General features: G+C 41.4%; 1 protein-coding gene across 1 annotated transcript in view; it reads right to left on the bottom strand.

The window, feature by feature from the left end:
* PRLR (prolactin receptor) overlaps window positions 1-11,243 on the bottom strand; it is a 65,533-nt gene extending 54,290 nt beyond the window's left edge. The window contains exon 1 of the mRNA XM_007466825.1: window positions 11,180-11,243. The gene's annotated coding sequence lies outside the window, so the exon portion shown is untranslated. The remainder of the gene's footprint in view (window positions 1-11,179) is intronic.
* Window positions 11,244-15,071: the final 3,828 nt, after the last annotated feature.

The raw sequence follows: 15,071 nt of genomic DNA, 5'->3' as shown, positions 1-15,071 counted from the left end.
TCCCTACACAGAGGTAATTTCAGGCTCCCTCTGCTTCCCAGAACTCTGCATTGGCAGTACCAGCAAAGTCAAGAGGAGTTCCACACAACAGAACTCCCTACGGTGATGGAAATGGTCTATGCCTTCTCTGTCCAATATGGCAACCATAACCATATGTGACTGTCAAACATTTGAAATGTGGCCAGTATGACCAAGGAACTGAATTTTTAATATTATTTAATTTCAATGAATTTACATTAAAATTACCACTTGAAGCCAGTGGCTAGTGTGTTCGACGGCTCAGGTCTGCAGCTCAGTACCTCAATCATTTCAGTCCTTCCACTTAAATCACAACTAACCTGTCCTGCAGATGATAGATAAAGAAGATGTGGGACATATATACAATGGAATACTACTCAACCATAAGAAAGAATGAAATAATGCCATTTGCAGCAACATGGATGCAAATAGAGATTATCATACTAAGTGAAGTAAGACAGAAAGAGAAAGACAAATACCATATGATATCACTTATATGTTAAATCCAAAATACGACACAAATGAACCTGTCTACAAAACAGAAACAGATGCCTGAACACAAAGAACAGACTTCTGGTTGCCAAGGGGAGGGGCTTGGGGAAAGGATGGAGTGTAAAGCTGGGGTTAGGGGGGACCTTCAAGATGGTAGAGGAGTAAGACATGGAGATCACCTTCCTCCCCACAAATACACCAGAAATACATCTACATGTGGAACAGTTCCTATAGAACACCTACTGCACACTGGCAGAAGACCTCAGACTTCCTAAAAGGCAAGAAACTCCCCACGTACCTGTGTAGGGCAAAAGAAAAAAGGAAAAAGGAGACAAAGAACAGGGGTGGGACCTGCACCTCTGGGAGGGAGCTGTGAAGGAGGAAAGGTTTCCACACACTAGGAGCCCCTTCGCGGGCAGAGACTGCGGGAGGCGGAGCGGGGAGCTTCGGAGCCGCCGAGGAGAGCGCAGCAACAGGGGTGCGGAGGGCAAAGCGGAGAGATTCCCGCACAGAGGATCGGTGCCGACCGGCACTCAGCAGCCCAAGAGGCTTGTGTGCTCACCCGCCGGGGCGGGCGGGGGCTGGGAGCTGAGGCTCGGGCTTCAGAGGTTGGATCGCAGGGAGGGGACTGGGGTTGGCTGCGTGAACACAGCCTGAAAGGGGCAAGTGCGCCACGGCTGGCCGGGAGGGAGTCCAGGAAAAAATGTGGACCTGCCTAAGAGGCAAGAGACCATTGTTTTGGGGTGCACGAGAAGTGGGGATTCAGAGCACCACTTAAAGGAGCTCCAGAGATGGGCACAAGCCGTGGCTATCAGCGCGGACCCCAGAGACAGGCAGGAGATGCTAAGGATGCTGCTGCCGCCACCAAGAAGCCTGTGTGCAAGCACAGGTCACTATCCACACCGCCCCTCCCGGGATCCTGTGCAGCCCGCCACTGCCAGGGTCTCGGGATCCAGGGACAACTTCCCTGGGAGAACGCACGGCGCGCCTCAGGCTGGTGCAATGTCATGCCGGCCTCTGCCCTGCAGGCTCGCCCCGCACTCCGTGCCCCTCCGTCCCCCCAGCCTGAGTGAGCCAGAGCCCCCGAATCAGCTGCTCCTTTAACCCTTTCCTGTCTGAGTGAAGAACAGATGCCCTCCGGCGACCTACATGCAGAGGTGGGGCCAAATCCAAAGCTGAACCCCGGGAGCTGCGCGAACAAAGAAGAGAATGGGAAATTTCTCCTAGTAGCCACAGGAGCAGCAGATTAAATCTCCATAAGCAACATGATGTACCCAGCATCTCTGGAATACCAGAAGAGACAACGAATCATCCCAAATTGAGGCGGTGGACTTTGGGAGCAACTGTAGACTTGGGGTTTGCTTTCTGCATCTAATTTGTTTCTGGTTTTATGTTTATCTTAGTTTAGTATTTAGAGATTATTATCATTGGTAGATTTATTTATTGATTTGGTTGCTTATTTCCTTTTTTAAATTTACATATATTTCCCTTTTTCTCTTTTTGTGAGTGTGTATGTGTATGCTTCTTTGTGTCATTTGTCTGCAAAGCTTTGCTTTTACCATTTGTCTTAGGGTTCTCTCTGTCTTTTTTTTTTTTTTTTTAAGCATAGTTTTAGCGCTTGTTATCTTTGGTGTATTTGTTATTTGGTTTGGTTGCTCTCTTCTTTCTTTTTTCTTTTATTACCTTTTTATTTTTATAATAATGTCTTTATTTTAATAACTTTATTTCTTTTTATTTTCTTCCTTCCTTCCTTTTTCCTTCCTTCCTTCCTTCCTTTTTCCTTCCTTCCTTCTTCCTTTCTTCCTTTCTTCCTTTCCTCCTTCCTTCCTTCCTTCCTTCCTTTCTTTCTCTTTTGTTCTCTCTTTCTCCCTTTCTTTCTCTCTTTCTCCCTTTCTTTCTTTCTTTCTTTCTTTCTTTCTCCCTCCCTTTTCTTCTGAGCCATGTGGCTGACAGGGTCTTGATGATGCAGCTGGCTGTCAGGCCTGGGCCTCTGAGGTGGGAGGGCAAAGTTCAGGAAATTGGTCCACCAGAGACTTCCAGGCACCACTTAATATCACATGGCAAAAGCTCTCCAAGAGATCTCCATCTCAACACTAAGACCCAGCTCCACTCAACAACCAGCAAGCTACATTGCTAGACACCCTATGGCAAACAACTACCAAGACAGGAACAAAACCCCACCCATTAGCAGACAGGCTGCCTAATATCATAATAAGGTCACAGATACCCCAAAACACACCACTGGACATGATCCTGCCCACCAGAAAGACAACATCCAGCCTCATCCACCAGAACACAGGCACCAATCCCCTCCACCAGGAAGCCTACACAACCCACTGAACCAACCTTAGCCACTGGGGGCAGAAACCAAAAACAATGGGAGCTATGAACCTGCAGCCTGTGAAAAGGACACCCCAAACACAGTAAGTTAAGCAAAATGAGAAGACAGAGATATACACAGAGGATGAAGGAGAAAAGTAAAACCCCACCAGACCAAACAAATGAAAAGGAAATAGGCAGTCTATCTGAAAAAGAATTCAGAGTAATGATAGTAAACATGATCCAAAATCTTGGAAATAGAATGGAGAAAATACAAAAAACATTTAACAAGGATCTAGAAGAATTAAAGAGCAAACAAACAATAATGAACAACACAATAAATGAAATTAAAAATTCTCTAGAAGGAATCAATAGCAGAATAACTGAGACAGAAGAACAGATAAGTGACCTGGAAGATAAACTAGTGGAAATAACTATGGCAGAGCAGAATAAAGAAAAAGGAAAGAAAAAAATTGAGGACAGTCTTAGAGACTTCTGGGGTAACATTAAATGCACCAACATTCGAATTACAGGGGTCCCAGAAGAAGAAGAGAAAAAGAAAGAGAATGAGAAAATATTTGAAGAGATTATAGTTGAAAACTTCCCTAATATGGGGAAGGGAATAGTCAATCAAGTGCAGGAAGCACAGAGAGTCCCAAACAGGATAAATCCAAGGAGAAACATGCCAAGACATATATTAATCAAACTATCAAAAAAAAAAAAAATACAAAGAAAATATAATAAAAGCAGCAAGGGAAAAACAACAAATAACATACAAGGGAATCCCCATAAGGTTAACAGCTGATCTTTCAGCAGAAACTCTGCAAGCCAGGAGGCAGTGGCAAGAAATATTTAAAGTGGTGAATGGGAAAATCATACAACCAAGATTACTCTACCCAGCAAGGATCTCGTTCGGATTAGATGGAGAAATTAAAACCTTTACAGACAAGCAAAAGCTAAGAGAATTCAGCACCACCAAACCAGCTTTACAACAAATGCTAAAGGAAATTCTCTAGGCAGGAAACACAAGAGAAGGAAAAGACCTATAATAACAAACCCAAAACAATTAAGAAAATGGTAAAAGGAACATACATATTGATAATTACCTTAAATGTAAATGGATTAAATGCTCCAACCAAAAGACATAGACTGGCTGAATGGAGACTAAAACAAGACCTGTACCTATGCTGTCTACAAGAGACCCACATCAGACCTAGGGACACATACAGAGTGAAAGTGAGGGGATGGAAAAAGATATTCCATGCAAATGGAAATCAAAAGAAAGCTGGACTAGCAATTCTCCTATCAAACAAAATAGACTTTAAAATAAAGACTATAACAAGAGACAAAGAAGGACACTACATAATGATCAAGGGTTCAATCTAAGAAGAAGACATAACCATTGTAAATATTTATACACCCAAAATAGGAGCACCTCAATACATAAGGCAAATGCTAACAGCCAAAAAAGGGGAATTGATAGTAAAACAATCATAGTGGGGACTTTAACACCCCACTTTCACCAATGGATGGATCATCCAAAGGAAAATAAAGAAGGAAACACAAGCTTTAAATGATACATTAAACAAGATGGACTTTTTGATATTTATAGGACATTCCATCCAAAAACAACAGAATACACATTCTTCTCAAGTGCTCATGGAACATTCTCCAGGATAGATCATACCTTGGGTCACAAATCAAGCCTTGGTAAATTTAAGAAAATTGATATCATATCAAGTATCTTTTCCGACCACAATGCTATGAGACTAGATATCAATTACAGGAAAAAATCTGTAAAAAATACAAACACATGGAGGCTAAACAATACACTACTGAATAACCAAGAGATCACCGAAGAAACCAAAGAGGAAATCAAAAAACACCTAGAAACAAATGACAATGAAAACAAGACGACCCAAAACCTATGGGATGCAGCGAAAACAGTTCTAAGAGGGAAGTTTATAGCAATACAATCCTACCTCAAGAAACAAGAAACATCTTAAATCAACAACCTAACCTTACACCTACAGCAATTAGAGAAAAAACACAAAAAACCCAAAGTTAGAAGAAGGAAAGAAATCATAAAGATCAGATCAGAAAAAAATGAAAAATAAATGAAGGAAGCAATAGCAAAGATCAATAAAACTAAAAGCTGGTTCTTTGAGAAGATAAACAACATTGATGAACCATTAGCGAGACTCATCAGGAAAAAAAGGGAAAAGACTCAAATCAATAGAATTAGAAATGAAAAAGGAGAAGTAACAACTGACACTGCAGAAATACAAAGGATCATGAAAGATTACTACAAGCAACTATATGCCAATACAATGGACAACCTGGAAGAAATGGACAAATTCTTAGAAAAGCACAGCTTTCTGAGACTGAACCAGGAAGAAATAGAAAATATAAACAGACAAATCACAAGCACTGAAATTGAAACTGTGATTTAAAATAGTCCAACAAACAAAAGCACAGGACCAGATGGCTTCACAGGTGAATTCTATCAAACATTTAGAGAAGAGCTAACACCCATCATTCTCAAACTCTTCCAAAATGTAGCAGAGGGAGGAACACTCCCAAACTCATTCTACGAGGGCACCATCACCCTGATGCCAAAATCGAAAATGTCACAAAGAAATAAAACTACAGGCCAATATCATCGAGAACACAGATGCAAAAATCCTCAACAAAATACTAGCAAACAGAATCCAATAGCACATTTAAAGGATCATACAACATGATCAAGTGGGATTTATGCCAGGAATGCAAGGATTCTTCAATATAGGCAAATAAATCAATGTGATAAACCATATTAACAAATTGAAGGAGAAAGACCATATGATCATCTCAATAGATGCAGAAAAAGCTTTTGACAAATTCAACACCCATTTATGCTAAAAACTCTCCAGAAATTGGGCATAGAAGGAACCTACCTCAACATAATAAAGGCCATATACGACAAACCCACAGCAAACATTATTCTCAATGGTGAAAAACTGAAAACATTTTCTCTAAGATCAGGAACAAGACACAGATGTCCACTCTACTATTATTCAACATAGTTTTGGAAGTTTTAGCCACAGCAATCAAAGAAGAAAAAGAAAAGGAATCCAATTCGGAAAAGAGGAAGTAAAGCTGTCACTGTTTGCTGATGACATGACACTATAAATAGAGAATCCTAAAGATGCTACCAGAAAACTACTAGAGCTAATCAATGAATTTGGTAAAGTTGCAGGATACAAAATTCATGCACAGAAATCTCTTGCATTCCTATATATTAATGATAAAAAATCTGAATGAGAAATTAAGGAAACACTCCCATTTACCATTGCAACAAAAAGAATAAAATATCTAGGAATAAACCTACCTAAGGAGAAAAAAGACCTGTATGCAGAAAACTATGACACTGATGAAACGAATTAAAAATGATACAAACAGATGGAGAGATATACCATATTCTTGGATTGGAAGAATCAACATTGTGAAAATGACTATACTACCTAAAGCAATCTACAGAGTCAATGCAATCCCTATGAAACTACCAATGGCATTTTTCACAGAACTAGAACAAAACATTTCACAATTTGTATGGAAACACAAAAGACCCCGAATAGCTAAAGCAATCTTGAGAAAGAAAAACTGAGCTGGAGGAATCAGGCTCCCTGACTTCAGACTATACTACAAGGCTACAGAAATCAAGACAGTATGGTACTGGCACAAAAACAGAAATATAGATCAATGGAACAGGATAGAAAGCCCAGAGATAAATCTATGCACATAAGGTCACCTTATATTTGACAAAGGAGGCAAGAATATGCAATGGAGAAAAGACAGCCTCTTTAATAAGTGGTGCTGGGAAAACTGGACAGCTACATGTAAAAGAATGAAATTAGAATACTCCCTAACACCATACACAATATTAAACTCCAAATGGATTAAAGACCTAAATGGATTAAAGACCAGACACTATCAAACTCTTAGAGGAACACATAGGCAGAATACTCTGTGACATAAATCACAGCTAGATCCTTTTGGACCCACCTCCTAAAGAAATGGAAATAAAAACCAAAATAAACAAATGGCACCTAGTGAACCTTAAAAGCTTTTGCACAGCAAAGGAAATCATAAACAAGACAAAAAGACAACCCTCAGAATGGGAGAAAATGTTTGCAAATGAAGCAACCGACAAAGGATTAATTTCCAAAATTTACAAGCAGCTTATGTAGCTCAATATCAAAAAAACAAACAACCCCAATGCAAAAATGGGCAGAAGAACTACACAGACATTTCTCCAAAGAAGATATACAGATTGCCAACAAACACATGAAAGAACGTGCAACATCATTAATCATTAGAGAAATGCAAATCGAAACTATAATGAGGTTATCACCTCACACCAGTCAGAAAGGCCATCATCAGAAATCTACAAACAATAAATGCTGGAGAGGGTGTGGAGAAAAGGGAACCCTCTTTCACTGTTGGTGGGAATGTAAATTGATACAGCCACTATGGGGAACAGTATGGAGGTTCCTTAAAAAACTAAAAATAGAACTCCATATGACCCAGCAATCTCACTACTGGGCATATACCCTGAGAAAACCATAATTCAAAAATAGTCATGTACCACAATATTCATTGCAGGTCTATTTACAATAGCCAGGACATGGAAGCAACCTAAGTGTCCATCGACAGAAGAATGGATAAAGAAGATGTGGCACATATATACAATGGAATATTACTCAGCCATAAAAAGAAACGAAACTGAGCTATTTGTAGTGAGGTGGATGGTCCTAGAGACTGTCAGAGTGAAGTAAGTCATAAAGAGAAAAACAAATACTGTATGCTAACAGATATATGGCATCTAAAAAAAAAAAGCGTTCTGAAGAACCTAGGGGCCGGAGAGGAATAAAGATACAGATGTAGAGAATGGGCTTGAGGACATGGGAAGGGGGAAGGGTAAGCTGGGACGAAGTAAGAGAGTGGCATGGACACGTATACACTACCAAATGTAAAATAGATACCTAGTGGGAAGCAGCCACATAGCACAGGGAGATCAGCTCGGTGCTTTGTGCCCACCTAGAGGGGAGGGATAGGGGGGGTGGGAGGGAGGGAGACACAAGAGGGAAGAGATATGGGAACATATGTATATGTATAACTGATTCCCTTTGTTATAAAGCAGAAACTAACACACCACTTTAAAGTAATTATACTCCAATAAAGATGTTAAAAAAAAAATAAAGGTTTGGGTTAGCAGATGTAAGCTATAATATATAGAATGGATAAACCACAAGGTCCTACTGTATAGTACAGGAAACTATATTTAATACCCTATGACAAACCATAATGGAAATGAATATAAAATAGAATGTGTATATACATATATATATGTATATATATATATACTTACATACATATAACTGAATCACTTTTCTATACAGCAGAAATTAACACAACATTGTAAGTTAACTATACTTAAAAAAACCCAAAAAACAATTAACCTGTCCTGTGTCCCAACCTCATGGCCCCCTTCTTAGAGAGGTACCAACAAGCTAATCTGACAAACAAATTCCTATCCACGTATTAAGTTCTTACCCTTCTTAGGTAAATGGGTAGGTTTTTTTTTTTTTTTTTTGTAGTACGCGGGCCTCTCACTCTTGTGGCCTCTCCCATCGCGGAGCACAGGCTCCGGACACGCAGGCTCAGCGGCCATGGCTCACGGGCGCAGCCGCTCCGCGGCATGTGGGATCTTCCCAGACCGGGGCACGAACCCGTTTCCCCTGCATCGGCAGGCGGACTCTCAACCACTGCGCCACCAGGGAAGCCCAATGGGTAGGTTTTGAACAATGCCGTGCTTCAGTCAATGCAGAGGCTCAAATGATAGGCATTTGAAGGACTCTGGTAGGCAAGCACGGTGGGTGAAAACATTATAGGCTTAGAGTTTTAGAGTGACCTCAAAGCATACTCTATGGATGGGCACATCCTCCCCAGTGCCCTGGGCTGCCTCGAAGTTCCTCCCAGTCTCTTGAAGTTTGGGGAGAGTTAAGGTCAAAGATGTGTAGATGGGAGCCTGGGAAAGAGCTGGACGTGGGAGGGTTGGAATGGGCAGAGCCTAAAGGATGCCAACCTCCTGCAAAAGAACCTGGCATGCCATTCAGAGTGGCATTCTGTTCCACTCTGGGGAGAAGGTGCCAGGGAGAGGTTGTTAGGGAGGGGTCATTACCGCCGGAAAGGATTGAAGGGTTAACAGTTCAAAGAGACCAGAAACCAGACTGAAGGCCACAAAGTGGACTGTGGCACTTCCGGTGGGGTCTCAGACAGGAAGTGTGATTCTACTCTTAATTCTAATCCTCCTTTATAGGGACCATTTTGTTTCCTCTGAATTCTTTTATGAACATTGCTTTCTGGATGTTCCTTTCACCCTGAAACTGAGCAGCGTTTCTGTTTCTCTTGGACCACCATGGGACTGCTCTCAAGTTCTTGCCTGTGTTTTCACAGATACCTACTGGTATCAGAAGCCAACACTTTCACACCAAACACTAGGTTGGGTAAAGGGTGGAGGATAATGAGGGGTGGATGTGGTTTGTAAATAAGTATACATATAAATTTAAAAAAGTAGCCAATCCTCCCCTGGTGCTTTGCAACGCAGTTTAGATAATGCTGTGCTTTTCTGGACCTCATGAAGGGAAGGATTGCTCAAGCATTTAGTGTTACTCTGTCCTCTCTCGTTTGCCTTTCATTCAATCAAACCTCATGAGGCATTTGGCATCAAGGGGCAGAAGCTTAGGAAGAAGAAAGAAACTCCGAGAAGCTGGTGGTTTGGCTGGGTTGATTCACCGGTTGCAGTGTTACGAAATACTCCTGGGCTTTAAGCCAAAGGGTCTTGCTGTGAGGAAGCACTTTGACAACTTATGGCATCCCTTCTGCAAGTCCTTGCTAATGTTTACTCTGAACACTATAAATTTCAGTCTACTCGTGTGAAAAATACAAGTCTTGCTGGGCTGAGGTAACTTAGAGCAGGGGTTTTTCTTGTGGAGGATTTTGTCTCCCTCAACCCGGGGGATGCCTGGCAATGTCTGGAAACATGATTTTATTGTCACTACTGAGGGGAGGACTTTCTCCTCTCTGGAACCCTAGGCGACATCTGAAGACGTGGTTGATTGTCACAAGTGGGGTGGGGGTGGAATACCGGCATTTAATGAGTGGAGACCAAGGGTGCTGCTAAGCATGCTACAATGCACAAAACAGCCTCCACGACAAAGAATTATCTGTCCTAGAATGTTAACAGTGCTAAAGGTGAGAAACTCTAGCCCCGAGGGAAATCCCAGGCTTGGTTTTTGACACTGATGTATCAGATGGTCCTTAAAGGACCATCACTTTTCAGTATTGGAGGACAAGTACCCTGGGGTGACCTCAGGAAATCCTAGGATAATTCTCATCTACCCATGACCTAATCAGTTTCATATCTTCATATCTTCCTTAACATGCTCTGAAAGAGAGATTTTATCCTCAGGGTGACACCTATATACAGAGGGTAGCCTTGAGGCTTGGTTTTTCCATCTGTCAAATGGACTCATAATACTTCACGACCTATTTATCAGCTGGGCCTGGTATCCTAGGGAGATGGAGTTGGGGCATGGTATTTGATCTGGCATGAAGGGGGAATATGTGAGTTAAGTACTGCTACCCAACTCCGACTCCAAAATGGCAATAGGATATTGTAGGTGGGGAGAGGCAAACAACAACCTGTGAGATCCAAGTCAGTAGATTGTGCCTGGGGTTCAGTGGGTCATGGGACCAGGAAGTGATTTTCCCAGCTGATGGTAGATAGGGAAAATGCAGAGCCCAGCATGTCTGAGTCTTTCCATGAGGATTGTCAGTGGGCTGAGAGGAAGGGGACATGCAGCTGTGACAATAGTAGGGGCTGAAGGGGACACAGAAAGCCATGGCAAGAATTTATGCAGAGCTGCTTGGGAAAATAAAAGCAAACACAATATTTCTTTTTCTGATTTTAAAGGAATAACACAGTCATTGTTGAAATTTTCTCAAGTACAGACAACTATGAAGAGAAAATTAAAATCTCCCATAAATGCACCACGAGGAGATATCAGCTATTAATAGGTGTGGTATTTTCTTTGAGAAAAACAGAGAAGGGTTTTCTGAGCAGGATAGGCTGGGGAGATCAAAAAGGCCTTTGAGAATAGCAGAATGCAACAATGTGGATGTTGACTGGTTCAGAACTATTCTCTCTGTGAGCCAAGAGAGAAGAGCCCTTTCCTGAGCCTGGATGAAGCGCACAGTAGGACAGTTGGGCGATGTGACAGAGGGGCATGTGTCAAGTTCCCCTTACCTCAAGGTTCATGTGGAAAGCATCCTTAGCGTTCACCTCCATGAATAGAAGAGTTCTTTAGCTGAAAGAGGAAATGACTCATTTTAGCTCAAAGATGATGAAACAGGAGATGCCATTTCTTACTCACTTTGCAGCAATAGCATGACTGAAATCACTGCACTTCAGTGATGGCATAAGACAGCTCTAGTTTGTTTGTTTTTTTTGAATTAGTTTTCTATAAACCTTATTATGAAGTAATTTCAAACTTATAGAAAAGTTGCAAAAATACTAAAAAATGTTATGTTCCCTTTACCCAGATACCCTAATTATTAATACTTTACATTTGGTTTATCATACTCTTTCTTCTTTTTGTTTTTTAATTTTTTGGCCACACCATGCAGCATGTGGGATCTTCAATCCCACCAGGGATCAAAGCTGCATGCCTTGCAATGGAAGCCCAGAATCTTAATCACTGGACCGCCAAGGAAGTCCCTATCATTCTCTTTCTTTTCTGTATACACAAATGATTATTTTTATTGAATCATTTGAGAATAAGTCATGATGTCTCTTCACCCTCTAATATTTCTGTTGTGTTTTCTTAAGAACAAGGGCATTCTCTTATATAACCGTAATGTAATGTCTAAAATCAGAAAATTAACGTTGATATGTACTATTATCTTATCTACAGATCTTCCTAAAATGTTGCCAGTTATCCTAATTGGGATTTGACTTTGTGAAATTTGGCCCTGGAGACCTTGAATGAAATTTATTGACATATCCTGTCATAGCCATGGCTGAACTGGGAATTTGGCCACTTCAGCTCAAAGCTCAAGTTTGATTCTATCTCGTGGGTTCATAAGAGCATTGGCAGAAGCCTGCTTTTCGAGATGTGAATAATTTTTGGTAGTGACAGGGTTTTTCCCTGGGCTGTTGCATGTGGGCTTATATCAGCTGGGCTATGCCCATCTGGAATCATGGTTCCCATGATTGTTCCTTCTAATATATCTGGCTCTAGGTTTTGTCTAAGACATTTTAAACTCCAAGGACTAACTGGCTCGGCTCTGTGAGGCATGAGGTGACAATTGCTAATAGTATGGATCTGAGTTAGAACAAAAATGATTTCAGGACTTGAATACAAATTAGGCTCCTATATGTGTGCAGTTACTTTTTAAAATTTGCTTTGATATATAGACAACAATTCCTAATTTAGTGCTCAGATTTCTCTCGCACATTCCATGCGAAAACAAACAATCTAACCAGAGTAGCAGGCCAAATAATACTTTTAAATAATTTCTATGTCTTCAAAATCCAGAATCTTGGGGATTATTGTTCAAGGAATCCAGGGCTGAGTGTTCTCCATGCTGACACCCATGGAGAAGGAAGTGGAAGGAAGGCAGCTGTGGATTGCTACCCGCGGCTTCAAGCTAACACGAGTCTCTCTCATACACCCACAATTCCTCAGCATCATTGCTACTGGCCTAATGAATGCAGAGCCCAGACAACTTTGCAATAAAAACCTATGATGTGATGAGCCCATTTGAGCGTATAACGGCCAGCCCCAAGGCATCAGATAATGAGGTGTCTGGTGAACCCAGAGTTCATAACGCAACCGTCTGGGGCAGCTTTCTCAGAAGCCACCAATTTTTCTCCATAGATACAGTGATGCTGAATTTTTCATTTTAAAATTCTGAAAATTCTAGAATGTATTTTAAATTCTGGGAATCATTTCAGGACTTAAAGCCCTCTCTTTGATAATGTTCTAACTCTGGTTAAAACAACCCGTGCTCTGCTCTGTTACGTCCCAAATTAAATTCAAACTTTTTACTCTTTGGCGGGAAACGCTGAGGGGTCAGCAGAGGCTAGGGGAGGGTGCAGGGGTGGGGCACAGGAGGAGGGCTGCGTTGGGGGTGGAAAGTCTGGAATGATGAGCAGCAGTAGTCAGGGCTCTGCAGCAAGAAGAAGTAAAGGAGATTGTGGTCCTTTCACTCCTGCAGTTCAACAAACATTGACTGAGTGCCAGGTCTTGGACTCACTTCATTCATTCATTGTTTATTTATTCAGAATTTTAAAAAAATGCGTGGCACACCATTTAGCCCTTGTCACTCTCTACCCCGACTCCCACACCTACTCTCAGTCCTCTTCTGTGCCCTGTGGGCTGGCTCCTGTGATGCTCTTGTCCTCCAGCTCTGGTTGGGTCCCACCCATGGGAGGCAGAGGATGGGAGCAGAACACATCAGGGTATCTGTTTCCCAAGCCCCCTGTCTTCGTCCTGGCCTGCTTCCAGCAGTGGTTGTGTCTCCACTGCCACAGCTCCAGGCGGGCAGCCCCAGCTCTCACTGGGTCCCGGCAAAATCCCTCCCTCCCCATTGCCCTCTAGGCAGAGAGGGTGGTGACAAATTCCCTTACTTTTCTCAACTCTGCCCACAGGTATGTAAATTATAAGATGATCTTTTCTTAAACATCCTAGCTAAGTATGTCATCTTTTTCCTTTCTGACCCTGACTGCTACAGCCCTTGAATATATGTGGAATTGTTTTCTGATTGCTTGGGACAGACTGGAAAGATTAAAGTTTTGTAGATAGTGCCTGACACTAGGCTTCACCAATGCAGGGTGGGGAGGCGAAACTTAACAGAAGATCCTGGGGGAGAAATCTCAGAGGTTTAGTCCCTGATAGACTCCAGTCTTGTGTTGTCAATCAAAGACTGACTTGATCTCTGGCCACATAATTAGAAGTATGATGTCCAGAATAAGGGAGGTGATAGTGCCACTTCATTCTGTCTGTATTTAGAGTTCTAGGCTCAGCTCTGGGCTTTCCACTTTAAGAGGAGACATGTTAGTTGTCTTTAAGTGTTAGAAGTTCTGTCATATAGAGCAGAGGTTGAACAAGTTTTTCTTTAAGGGCCAAATAGTAAATATTTTTGGCTTTGTGGGCCACATGTTCTCTGTTGCAACTACTCTATTGTGCAAAAGCAGTCACAGACAATATGTGAATGAATAGGCTTGACTGTGTTCTAATAAAACTTTATTTACAAAAATAAATGGTGAGCTGGATTTGGCCTGTAGGCTTTATTTTGTTGACTTCTGATATAAGGGGAAAAACATGGATTTTTTTCTGGGTGTTTCCAAAAGGCAGAAGTTAGATACACGTGTAAAAATTGTAGGGAGGTCGATTTGTGCTAATTTTAAGGAAGATCTTTCTAAAGGTAATGACTGTTCCCAAACAGGATAAGCTGATTCATGAGGCAGTAGGTTTCTTGTTATTGAACGTATTCAAAGGAGAAGCTGAGTGTCGCAGAATAATTTTCTGCAAAGCACACAGAGTAACTCAGATGATGAGGAAGGTAACAATACCTCCTATATCTGTATACTTAGCACAGTACCACATACAGTAAGTCTTCTAGATTTTATACTCTTAGAGGGAAGAGACTGTGCCATATCTATCTTTGCATCCAGCCCACTCCTGAAAGCCTAGGATAGTGCTTTAAACACGGTGGGTGTGACCAATACAGGTTTTGTCAACTTGGCACTTTAAGTAATCTTGCTGACAGATGAATTAAACTAATTTGTCTTTAGTACAGTCATCACTACTAGTCACATTGAGTTAGTTCAATTACCTCTAATAAGCTTCAATATTTAGGATTTTCACTGAAAAGAACAGACATCATAGTGAACATTTATTGAGTTCTAAAAATATGCCAGCTACTGCGCTAAGAATTTTACATGTATGATTTTAATTCTCCCAAAACCTATGAGGTAGGTGCTATTATCACCCCCATTTTATTGATGAAGAAATTGCAATCCAGAGAAGTCTCAAAGATGGGAAGTGGCGTAATCAAAAATCGAGCTGGGATCTCTTTGATGTCAAAGGCTGTTGTCCAACCACAACGCTATCCTGCTTCTCATTCATTTGTTC

Source organism: Lipotes vexillifer, unplaced genomic scaffold (assembly GCF_000442215.2).
Source record: "Lipotes vexillifer unplaced genomic scaffold, Lipotes_vexillifer_v1.1 scaffold647, whole genome shotgun sequence".
NCBI lineage: Eukaryota > Metazoa > Chordata > Mammalia > Artiodactyla > Lipotidae > Lipotes > Lipotes vexillifer.
Note: the sequence above shows the minus strand (reverse complement) of the source record. Positions and strands in the feature narration are given on the sequence as shown.